A 12,472-nucleotide genomic window follows, 5' to 3' on the forward strand; every position below is an offset into this window, starting at 1 on the left:
GACCTTGAAATGTCCTAACACTTGATTTTAAGAGACAGTTAATTTTCTAAAACAGAGGAATTATTATATACAAATGGAGTACTCAGGCAAAATCTTGCATCAAGTATATTTTATGTGTGTGTGTGTGTGTGTGTATATATATATATATATATATATACATATACATGGATAGATAGATGAGAGAGAACCAATATTATATAAACTAGGAAACATACATCTCATCTGTCTCAAGAGCAGTCCTAGAGTGCAGAGTTTGAGACTAGATTATAAATGCTTTTAAAAGCTTGGGGTTTGGAGAAAGATCAGACATCTTGTTTTCAAAGCCTGAGTTTCTTCTCGGGACTGAAGTCAATATCCTAATGGCCACAGAAGAGAAAATAAGAAAGTTTTTCTTGCTTGAATTGTTCATCTGCTTCAGCAAGTCCAGTATCCCTGAGGTAGGAACCATTGCAATAAGAATGGAGGGAACAGATTCTCCCAAAGGGAGATTGATTGTGACTTCATTATGCCCACTTCCCTGGTCATCAGGGATAAACGTTGTTTGCTGACCTAGTGCTTGGCAGCGTCCAGGCACTTCAGTAATGGTTCATTGTGCACCCAACGTTCTCCATCCTCATGAAATAACCTTGTCTCCCCTGACTCTCATCTTTCCTCAGGTTTATGCTTTGCTTCAGTTGCTGAATCAATGCCTCTGATTTTTAAGTTGAGAATGATATGTTTCCAAAGGCAGAGAGCCTTTTCCAACTTCCTCACTTTCTTCTTGACTATAAGTGACTTCTTGGATCTATCAAGACTATTTTGCCCTGTTGCATATTTTATGGACATGACACCATTCCTTTCTCCTTTAACTGAACAAAGTGACTTCTTATCATTTAGAGGAAAAAATCTCAGCAGTTATTCTGTGCTTCCTGACCCCATAGAAAGGTTTGGTATGGAAGATAATAGTTTCCTGTTTGGGAACAATTAATATTGCATGCTCCATGCAGCTCCACCCAGGGCACTGTTAGGATAGACCTTCCATTACCTTTAGGGAAAATGAGAATGTAATATTCATCATAGTCTGAAAAAGAGACACTGCCTTGACCTATGTTGTCCACCCCAGTCGACATCCCAAGGAATTCTGGCTTGGTCCAGATAAGCACATTGCATTTTATCTTCTTGTTCAGACACTCAGCTTAAAAAAACCTGAAATGGGTGGATGATGTGAAACCTGTTCAGCCACAAAGTTTCCACTGTTTTTGGAAACCCAAGGAACCAATCCTTCTGAAACTAGCTTTGCCTTCTTTTCAGTGTCATTTGAGAAGGTCCAATGGCACTGATGGGTCTCACCCCAAATTGGGGTGAGTGATTTCTTGCACCAGATCCTTTTGCTTCCTGCATGAAAGGCTGAGAGGTACCACTTTACAACCTGCACCATTTGATCCTTGGGCTCTTTCTGGTCACTAATGGTGGTGAACAGATCAAGATGTGCAAAAAAGTCTGCATACATTTCTAAAAGGGATCTTCTTTCCAGAGTAAATGTTGAAAGAAGTACCGTAGTAAGATCCTTTCTAAGCCGAACTTGGGACAAGGTATGCATGATAACTCTCTCGTGCTCCTCCTCTGACCCTGCCTCCCCTTCATCATCGCTATCACCATGGGAGTCGCCAAGGGCAGCATCCCTTGTTCCACTGAACGAGGAAGAATTCAGTGATTCCATGGTGTCTGGGCACTTCACACCGTTTCCTGAGCTGCTGTGGGTCAAGATTTAGGCAGATGCAGAGGAATATATTAAGCACTTCGGGGAGGAGTCACTTTGATGGAATTCATCAGCATCATCAAATTCATCCTGACAGCAAGTGTAGAGAACTCTGGGACTGTATTTGGAGAAAAGTTGACGTAGCTTGGAGAAGTGAGACTGTGACTAGGTGGTGAGTGTCCGCTGCCTGTCCTATTTGGTGGTGGAGTCTGATAGTGTCCCAGAATAGCTAATACAGGTCAACTGGTGGGGAGAATGGATGCTGCTCTGACTTGCACGATGGAGCAGGTTCTGAAGGTCAGACCCTCCTGAAAGGTTTCGTGTTATCACAAGTTCCAAGGGACTAGACGGATACATTGCATCTACAGGATTGTTAGTACTTGCAGCAATCTTCAGTAATGCAATGCCATGTTTGATTGATTCTACCATGCTAGTTGCTGTCTCTTTGAGAGTTCCAATGCTCTGTCTCTGAGCCTCCTTACCACAGTTTCTGGTCTTTGTAACCGCTGCCAGCTCAGGCAGAGATGTTAGATGTGGTCTTTCAAGTGGTCCCGGTATTTCTCTCTTTGTCCTAGATAGTTCTTGTACATTGAAAACTGGCTTTGTTGGAAGTGTGGTTTGGAAACTCATTGAAGTTTGGAAACTCATTTAACTCACACACACCAGTAAATTAGTCTTACAGAGGCCTCCAGGGAAGCAAAGTAGGTGACTGGGCTCACACCCTCTCCCATGGCTGGAATTGCACCCCAATTTACCAGTAACACAGACCTCCCTCCAAATTGGGATCTAAGCCACAGCCATCTTTTACTGACGTCCAGTCGATGCCGACTCATAGCAACCCTTTGTGACAGGGTAGCACGTCCCTGGTGAACATCCAAGACTGGAACTCTATGTGGGAGTAGAAAGTCCTGAGTTTCTCCGGAGAAGCAGCTGGTGATTTCAAACTGCTGGCCCAGCAGTTAGCAGTCCGCCGAGTAAGCGCTACCGCACCAGGGCTCCAGATAGCCACAGCTGTAGAATCCAGAATTATGATAGACGACAGAAGGACTTTGGGCTAGGAGGGCCATAAACTGACTCCATCTCAATGATGAGTTAAGACTGACTTGATGGCATCTAACAACAATTCCTTTTCTAGGTCCTGGAATATAACAATGACAGTTTATTGGAAATAGAAATGTTTGCCATCCTGAAGTACTGTCCACTTATGCATGTTCACTCTAGAGAAAGAACAAAGTCATAAACAATAAAATTTTGATTTAAGCATTTCATAACTTCTGAGAACTCTCCTAAAAATGCTTTAACTCAAGATAGATTAGATAGGCATAGACAGATGATAGATAGATGATTGATAGTAGATAGATGATAGATAGATAGATAGATAGATGATAGATAGATAGATAGATAATCAACAAATAATGTACTAGGATTAAGAATCCCCTCATTTCAATGCTGAAAAATACTAATTTAACCCTTCCTAATATAATAACTTGCTTCATCTATACATGTCTTATAGATCTATACATGTCTTTTTGCTGCTCACAAACTGTGTGTTCTTGAGGAAAGGGTATGTTTCATTCACTTTGGGCCCAACAACAATCTTACAGTGTTTGGGACAGAAAAGAACTTAATATATATTTAATGTTAAGTGACTGACAGAATGAATGAATGCATGAGTAAATGATTCTTTAGGGAGTTATACTAGGCAAGGAGAGAAAGAAAGGTTGATATAGATTGTGTTCCTGAGTGAATGCTCATGGAGTAAACTTATATCCAGAAACTTGAAATCTTTAGATAAAACAACCACTCAATCACAAAATACTAATAAATCCACATAAGCCTTGCTAAGGCAGTAGGTCAGAGCAATCTAACATAAAATATGTTCTATATCAGCTTACAATACAAACTCCATAACAATTTTAGGATGTTCCTTGGCTTGTTCAAGATATCGAGAGATAGCAAAGGCCAAAGTTATGCTTCTTTCAGGCTCCTTATGATTACAAGTCAGTAATTAAAGTTTGCTGTCTCTATAGGAAATGCTAAATGTTGTGAGTCTGATTTAGAAAAGCTTACCATCTGATTATAACTAGCAATGAAGTGCTGCAGGGGATCCTAAGGCAGTCATAGCCAATGTATAACCAAATTCAATAGAGCTTAAAATTTAATCTTCAGCATTTGCTATAAATAGGAATACCGGACCATCATTTGGGACAAACATCTAAGGGGCCATCCAAACGCAAGCAGCCCAATGAAGAATAGCTGTCCCCATGCCACATGATGTTTCATCCCTAACAGTCACCTTGGAGACATTCACCTTCAATATAAAAATGTTCCAGGGATATTGGCTGTTTTTCTCTCCGATAGTAAATCCCTTAAAATGCAGACTAAATGTTTCCAAGAATAGAAAACTATAGGTCTCTTTTCCTCCTCTCCTACAAGTAATGTTCATAAAAGACATGTTGTACTTTGGATTTTTAGTTTAACTGATGTCTAGTGTTGTGAGAACATGCTTTTATAAAATGAGAGACTCATGAATGATAATCTCTGTAAATTCCCTTTCAGCTCTGAAGTGATTTCTCCATAATCACTCAGAAATCCCACTAAAATGCCATCCTAAGTAAAATCAATACAAACTTACTTAATTTTTTGCCCTCTTCATTTTTGTCAGCCTTTTTATAAAGTAAGTTATTAGAGATTTACAAAGAAATGTTTAAAATCAACATTTCTAAGGACAGATAATATCCATACTAATTTATAATATAAGGTGTTTTTGGAGTTTCCCTCCATATATCAGAAACTTAGAACACGGGGGAAATGTTATGTATCCCAAAGCAATACGACTTGCAAATCTCATGCTATTATCATCCCATCAATTAGTAAATTCAATCTTCATTTTAACTAGGCACAATTATGGCATTCTTATAGGCAAATAGGATCTTAATATTGTGTGTGGATCTGATTAAGCCTGACAATGTTTCCTGCTGTTAGGTGTTAGTCAGCTTGCTTCAAGTCATAGTGACCCCATGGGTAACAAAACCATATGTTGCCCAGCCCTGTACCAGGCTCATAATAGTTGCTATGGTTGAATCTACTCTTTCAGCCACTGAATCAATCTATCTCAGTGAGGAGCTTCTTCTGTCTTACTAACCATCCACCAAGTATGACATTCCTGTCAGGGGACTGGTCCCTCTTGATTACATGTCCAAAGTGGTGAAACAACTCTCAATTAGCCTCACTTCTAAGGAGGAACCTGATTGTACTTCTTTCAAGACAGTTTCATTCATTCCTCTGGAAGTCCATGGCAAAGCCAATATTATTGGATCAAACCATAATCCCAAAGCATCAATTCCTCTCTAGTATTCGCATTCACTGTCCAGCTCTCCCACGTATATGAGGTGATATCAAATACCACGACCGAGTTCAGGTACACCTCACGGTGACTTGCTTGCTTTTTAACATGTCACAGACGTCTTTTATGGTACTGTTGCTCAATGCAATATGCCACTTGATTTTTTCCATGTATAAGTTTCATGTATGCATATAAAATGCATAGAGCTGATACATATTTTTTTTTAGTTTTCCTTTAGGGAAAAAAAGACAATGAGGAACATTCATAAAATTCTCACTTACTCTTATAAAAGATGCAACTGAAACCAGAAGTCACTTACTCTTATTATATCGAGCCATCAACTCAATACGAGAATCATACCTAGGAATTAAAATGTACCTAGTTAAGTGCCCCATGGGCAGGTGTCCCCTGTCCAATAGCATAGCTATGAGTGAGTGGAGTGAGTGAGTGAGTGAGTACGTAGTGAGTGAGCGAAGTTCTGAATTTCATATTTAATTGTTTGTGATTTTAATTTTTTTCTCCAATTATGTGGCCTCTTTTGTTTTTGAATTCAAATATCAGGGATTTTCAATGAAGGCACACATTCAAAAACAACATGCCTGTAAAATAATAAAAAGCATTAATTTTTAATTAACAGTTGACATCTTAATAGAAGCATGATAGTTAACAACAAAAACAATCTGATAATCTTTGCTATCACCACTACTCAATATTTTTCTGTAAACATGAGCCAATGTAATAAAGAGCAAAAGGATTAAAAAGAGGCATAATTATCATTGTTTCATTTTGGGCATGATTAATTACCTTGAAAATCCTGGAGAGGCTGTACAAGCACTTTTAAAAGTATAAAGAACTAATAAGATATTTTAATAAAATGAACAATATAATGCAATGCCCAAGTCCTATGCAAGTTTTAATAGTTCACTGAGAAATAAACAAGAAAAAAAATGAATATATGCTCAAAATACCATGTTCCTGGTAAATAACTTTCTGTAAAAGTGTTCACTGCAGCACTATCTATCATCATGATAAAATGGAAACCAACTAAATATTCATCAATAGGGAATAGGTAAAATAATGTATGGTAGAGCCATGTAATTCAATATGGGCAAATATAAAAATATATACAGGAAATATATTTCATGACTTGAAAATTGATCAAGGTATATTGTAATAAATTTTTTAAAGCAAATCACAAAACAGCTTTTTTCCCCTAAGAACCAAAAAAACATGAAGGGGCGCATGTGGATCTATGTTCTAAATGCTAACTCCTCTAGCAGTGGATGCAGGTTTGCTTTGTTAGGCTAGTAAGCGCAGCTCCCTTCAGATTAAGGTATAGGTTAAGTGGTCTACTACCAGCTTTAAAGCTGATGGTTCAACCCCACCATGTCATCGCTTTGAAAACCCTATGGGGTAGTTTACATACTCGTGGCCACTATGAGTCAGATTGCTGTGAGGACAACGAATGACAGCAAGCACTATTAAAGCCACTAATATATGAAATTAGCTTTGAGGGTCTATGGAGACTTTTTGTACTAGATTTGCAACTTTTCCCTAAATCTAAAACTATTTCAGCAGCTGAAAGTTTATTTTAGAAGGATATTAAAGGCAAACAACTATTTCTGCAAGGGTTATATTGTGAATGAATTTGCCCAACAAATATGCAGAGAACATCCCAGCTTGCTGAGGCCTGAATTATATATAATCTTGGGGATCCTTTTAAGAAAAAATAATTTTAAAATATAGCATATAACCAGATATGGAATTGATAGTATTTAGTCATAATAATAAAAACTACAGTTCGGAAATGTCAGAAATTTTCCTCAAACATAAAGTATCTAGTAAAAATAGCTTAATACTTTTATTAACTACTTAATACAACATATAATCCTTTCGTCTTGCAATTTTTTGACTGTATGCTATATAAAACTTCATTATATATAACGGCAGTTTAGAAATATCATTTTACTGAGAAAAAAAGAATGACAATTTGATCTTTTCCCTGGCACAGCTGATAGAAATCTCCTTATTATTCTTACAGCTTAGAAATGCCTCTTTACATTATTAGTAATGGCATGTACCTCTAATCCAATTTAGTTCATGTATAAAAATGCAAGATTAGAGTTACTTCAGGTTTATTGATCAATATTAAATTTAAATCCCTTTTTAATTCATGATACCTATTAAAACCAATTTGAGTCAATACTCTTATTATAGTGACATACTTATAGAATTAACTTTAATTCGTCTTTTCTGAAAAAAGCAAGTTTCATTTTAACTGAGAATATGAATCTTCCATTTTCAATTTTTCAGATCTGATCATTAGACTAAATTTCCTCACACGACCTCCTGATTGTTTCATAGTTGATTTCTCTTCCATCATACACAACCTGGGCAGAGCAATATAGCATAAGTTCTTGCAAACTATGACCTTTGGTCCTGCCTATCTTTCACAATGACCAAGGAGAGGGCACAGGGAGCATTAGAGCACCTCATTAGTCCATGAGCAACCCTGTGTCTCAGAGTAGAACCGGCCCTGTGGGTTTCCCAGCTTAAATCTTTCTAGGAGTAGAAAGCCTCACTTTTCTCATATGGAGAGAATTTCACTGTATATGGAAGTGACTATGAGCCACAAAAGCATATACCAACGAAAAGATAAACTAAGTATAGCTCCAATTCAACTACCCTTTCATCATACCCATCACTAGACACATAGTGAAATATGACAGGAAGAGATTCAGAGTGGAAAGTTACATTAATCCTAACTAATTATGGGCAAAAATACCATACTTTTGTGATTTCATGAATAGGTAGGTAAGTAGGTAGGTAGATAGGGTCCCTACTGGTACTATATAATTGTGTAGACCTAAAATTTAATTTTCATCAGTTCCATGGTAAATCCAACTGCATGTGTCCGATGTGCATTTACAAAGTGTGGAAGAAAATATTCCTTCCTAATTAAAAAAAATGTCCTGAGTCCTGGGGATTGGGTGGTTATATTTTCTCTAGTTGAAAAGTGTATATTTGCTGTCATCTGAATGGCGACCTCTAGCGCACACTTCACATCTTACTGAATATAAAGAGTGAGCTGAAAAGTTTCACAACGAGGGTTGCAGTCCACACCTGGTGTTAGGCATCACCGAGTCCATTCTGACTCACTGGGACCCTCTTCACGACAGAAGACCCCCACCCCGCTCACTGCCAACAGCACAAGTGTTATGCTTGAGTTCATCTTTGCCCTCGCTGTGTCAATCTACCTTTTTTGTGGACTTTCTACTTTACATCATGTCCTTTTCCTGGGACTAATCTCTCCTAATAATATGCCCAAAGTTCGTGAGACAAAGTCTCACCATCCGAGCTTCTAAGGAGCGTTTTGGCTGTACTGTTTCCATGACAAACGTTTGTTCTATTGGACGTCCATGGTGCTATTGGTACCATTTGACTATTCACCAGCACCATGGTTCAAATGCGTCAATTCTTCAGTCTCCCATTATTCATTCTCCAACTTTCACCTGACTATGAGGCTGTTGGTTGGGGTCAGGCACACCTTAGTCAGCAAAGTGACTTTGTTGAGTCACTTTAAAGTGAACTTGTACAGCAGATTTGCCCGATGTGATTTGTTGTTTGATGTTTTGACTGCCGTTTCCATGAGTATAGATTGTGGATCCTAGCAAAGCGAAATCCTTGCCAACTTTAACCTTTTCTCCATTTATCATAATTGGTTATCTAGTGGTCCATGTGTGAGGTTTCCGTGTTCTTTACTTTGAGGTGCAGTCCATGATGAAGACTGCAGTCCTGCATCTTCATCAGCAAGTGCTTCAAGTCCTCCTGGCTCTCAGTGAACATGCTTGAGTCATCTGTGTATCAAAAGTTGTTAATAAACCTTCCTCCAATCCCGATGCTGCATTCTTCATCAAGTCCAGCTTCTCAGATTCATTGCTCAACATACAGATTGAATACACATGGTGAGCGGACACAACCCTCTCATACACCTTTCCTGATTTGAAACCCTGAAGTGTGCCCATGTTCTGTTTGAATAGCTGCCTCTTGGTCCATTCACCGTTTCAGTGTGAACACAACGAATTGATCTGGAAATCCCATTCTTCTAAATTTTACCCATAGTTGTTTGTTTGTTTGTTTTTGTCTTTTATAATCCACATAGTCAAATGCCGCTGGTGCTCTTTTCTTTGAGCCAAGATCCATCTTCTGTCAGCTATGTCGTTCCTCATCCCATGTTCCCCTGCTATGATGGATAGCCTATTCCTTCTTCATCGTCTTTGCTCAGTCTGGAAGTTCCACTAAAATTTGTTCAGTTTGACTGGTAACTTGAAATACCAGTGATATAGCTTCTAGCATCACAGCAACACACAGGCCACCACAGTATGCTAACTATCAAAGAAGTGATGAAGTTCATGCTTGACTGGGTTTATTTCAAACAAAACATATTTAAATGTCTCTAAATCAAACAAAGCAAAGCAAAGCAAATGGTTCCTTGAATGACCCATACATTTTATTTTGCAATGTATGGTTAATTCTAGCCTCTACATTGTATTTAATTATAATAAAATGTATTATTTACTTCTATTATCAGACTATAGACTCCTGTGGACAGAGGCCACTATTGCATTCACTTTATATTCCTTTCTTTATGCATAGAAGCACTCAAGCCATAGACGTTTATGGGAGAGAAGGGCAGAACAGAGAGTTATTGTACAGGAAGCAAGGTAAGGCCTCTAAACAAACATTCTTGTAACATTCAACAAATATTTATTGAGTATCTACTTTGTGTCAGCTAAGGGCATTTAAACATGAAATCAATTAGTACTAAGTAAATATGGTGTTAGGTGAAAATGTTATAGAAACGCATAGAGCATGGGGTGTCAAAAGTAAGGGAATTATCTTGCAACTTTAAAGGTAGCAATCAGGACAGGTTTAGTAGAAAACAAATTTTGAGAAAAGATTTAAAAGAGGCAATAGAAATAGACGTGTAGATACCTGATGAAAGAGAAACACAGGAGAAGAGACAGCTAAGTTTAGGGGCTTACTACAGGAGGACACTGAATGATCTTCTAGGAGCAACCAGGAAGCTAAGGGGGATGATAAAAAGACAAGTGACTGGATCGAGGCTGGGTAGAGCTTCTTCGTCATTTTGAAACTGAGCTTTAATTCTTGAGGTTGTTGAGGAATTTTTCAGGACTTTATCAGGATCACTCTGGTTCAGAAATGCATTGGAAGGAATAAAAGAAGGAAGAAGTGGAAATAATAGATGAGTAATAGAACATAAGTGTGATTTCAACTGGACTGGTAATAAATATAAAATTAAGTAGTTGGTTCTGGGTCTATAACTATATTTTAAAACAGACACTAAAGAATTTTCTGAAAATTTGAAAGTGTACAGGAAAAAAAAGGAGGATCACTTATTTTTTCCCCCTAACTAAGCAAAAAGATGGGATTGGCTATTGATGAGGACATTGTGGGAAGAGCAGAGTAATTTTGGTTTTTGTTTTTTATTTCAGGGCGGGACTCATATTTGGAATTGGAATTCACCTTTACGTCAAGATTACAGAGAAGTGTCAAAGTGGAAATGTTGAAAAGGTTGTTGGAATACAGGATCCAGTTTAGGGCTTCAATTTGGAATGGAAATGCAATCGTGAGAGTTACCTTATAGACGGAATCTAAGTTATAGAAATTGATGAGTTTCCAGAGAGAAGTAAAACTACATGAGAAAGTAGAGGGATAATCCATAGAGCAAACACTGGGATACTCTAAAAATTCATATTTGGGGCAATGGGGCATCAACCAGCAATGGAGCCAGGAGCAAATAATGATATAAAAAGATAGCCAAAAATGTAGGGTATACTGGAAGTTAAGTGAACAAAACATCCCAAAGTAGAGTGTGTATTAAATATCTATTAGGATATCATGTAAATTGAAACTGAAAATTGACTATTGGAATTGGCAACACAGAGATCCATAATTGTCTTGAAAACACACAATTTTGAGGGAGTAGTGAATCAAAAGTGGTTTAAGATAGTGTGGAAATACCGACAAGGGAGGTAATCAGTGCCATGGCTTGCATCGTTTCCTCCCACAACATTTGTCACCTTAGTTGGGCCATGACTCTCAGGGGGCTGGTGGTTATTCCCTGATGCAATGTGCCTGTTATATCACGATCCGCTATGATATGATTTGATGAAAGGATGAAGAGAGGAATGCAATAGCCCTGATCCCACGTCAGAGGACTTTCTCTGTGGTGTGACCTGCAAGACCTTTATCTCACAAAAGATAAAAGGGAAAAGATGAAAACTGAAAGGAGGGGAGCCTACGACCACCCAGAAAAAGACATACAGGAGTAGAGTGCATTCTGGGGACTGAATTCTCTGCACTGTGCACCTCTGAGATTCAGGAGATTGATGTCAGGACCCTTGGCGATCCCCAGTGAATGCTGAGCCTGCAGCCACTCAAAGAAGACAGGTTCCTTCCCTGATCTAACAGAGAAAGCAGGCCTTCCCTCGAGCTAGATCTCTAAATTTGTATTTCGAGCCTCCAAAACTAGGATAGAATAAGTTTCTGAATGTTAACATCATTCACTTGTGGTGTTTCTGTTCTATCATCCTAGATAACTAAGCTACTTGGTGTTGGCAATATGCTGAGGGACTTGTGCTACAAATGGGAGAGAGTGATTGGATAATAGTGATAGGGGGGAGTGAACATAAAGAAAATATTTTAAAATGAGCAATACATATAATATTAACTTTATACCGGCACAATTGAAACAGTGATGTAAAGAAGAAGAGAATTGAAGAAGGGAAGTCTCTGAGAGGTAAAGAAGGTTAAACTAACTGATAAAAACATGGTTGCCAGGCAGTATCAAAGACACCCATGAGACTCATGTTCTTGAAACATATCAACATGGTATGCTTTTCTCTATCCATGTTCTTCTATTTGGGTCCAGGTGTGGAATATAGAGGACATTGGATGTCATTGGAATTTTTAATTTCCCAAGTGGATCTCACAATGTGGCACAAGACCAAAGATGCTGAATGCAATGCCATTGAGCGGATGACTACTGGTGGTGACTCTGACAGAGTCCTTCCCCATAGACTGTCGTCTCTATGAGCATAGACTTGTGCATCCTTTTCCTCAGGGCCACCAGCCTCTCAGTGGGCAGCCAATCACTTATACACTGTGCCAGCAAAGCTCCTTGCAAGGAAGTTCTCACTGCCACCAATTCAATGCTGACTCCTAGTGACCCTATAGAACAGGGTAGAATTACCCCTGTGAGTTTCTGAGACTGTAATTCTTTAAGGGAGTAGAAAGCCTTGTCTTTCTCCCATGGAGCAGTTGGTAGTTTCAAACTGTTAACCTTGAGAATCACAGCCCAATGT

The 12,472-nt window shown here is 38.5% G+C and overlaps 1 pseudogene; it reads right to left on the minus strand.

Annotated features, from left to right (window-relative positions):
• Positions 1-549: 549 nt before the first annotated feature.
• Positions 550-2,224, minus strand: LOC101653143 (annotated as a pseudogene).
• Positions 2,225-12,472: the final 10,248 nt, after the last annotated feature.

This window comes from Echinops telfairi, unplaced genomic scaffold (assembly GCF_000313985.2).
Source record: "Echinops telfairi isolate 266 unplaced genomic scaffold, ASM31398v2 ScPeMD7_7420;HRSCAF=8458, whole genome shotgun sequence".
Lineage (NCBI taxonomy): Eukaryota > Metazoa > Chordata > Mammalia > Afrosoricida > Tenrecidae > Echinops > Echinops telfairi.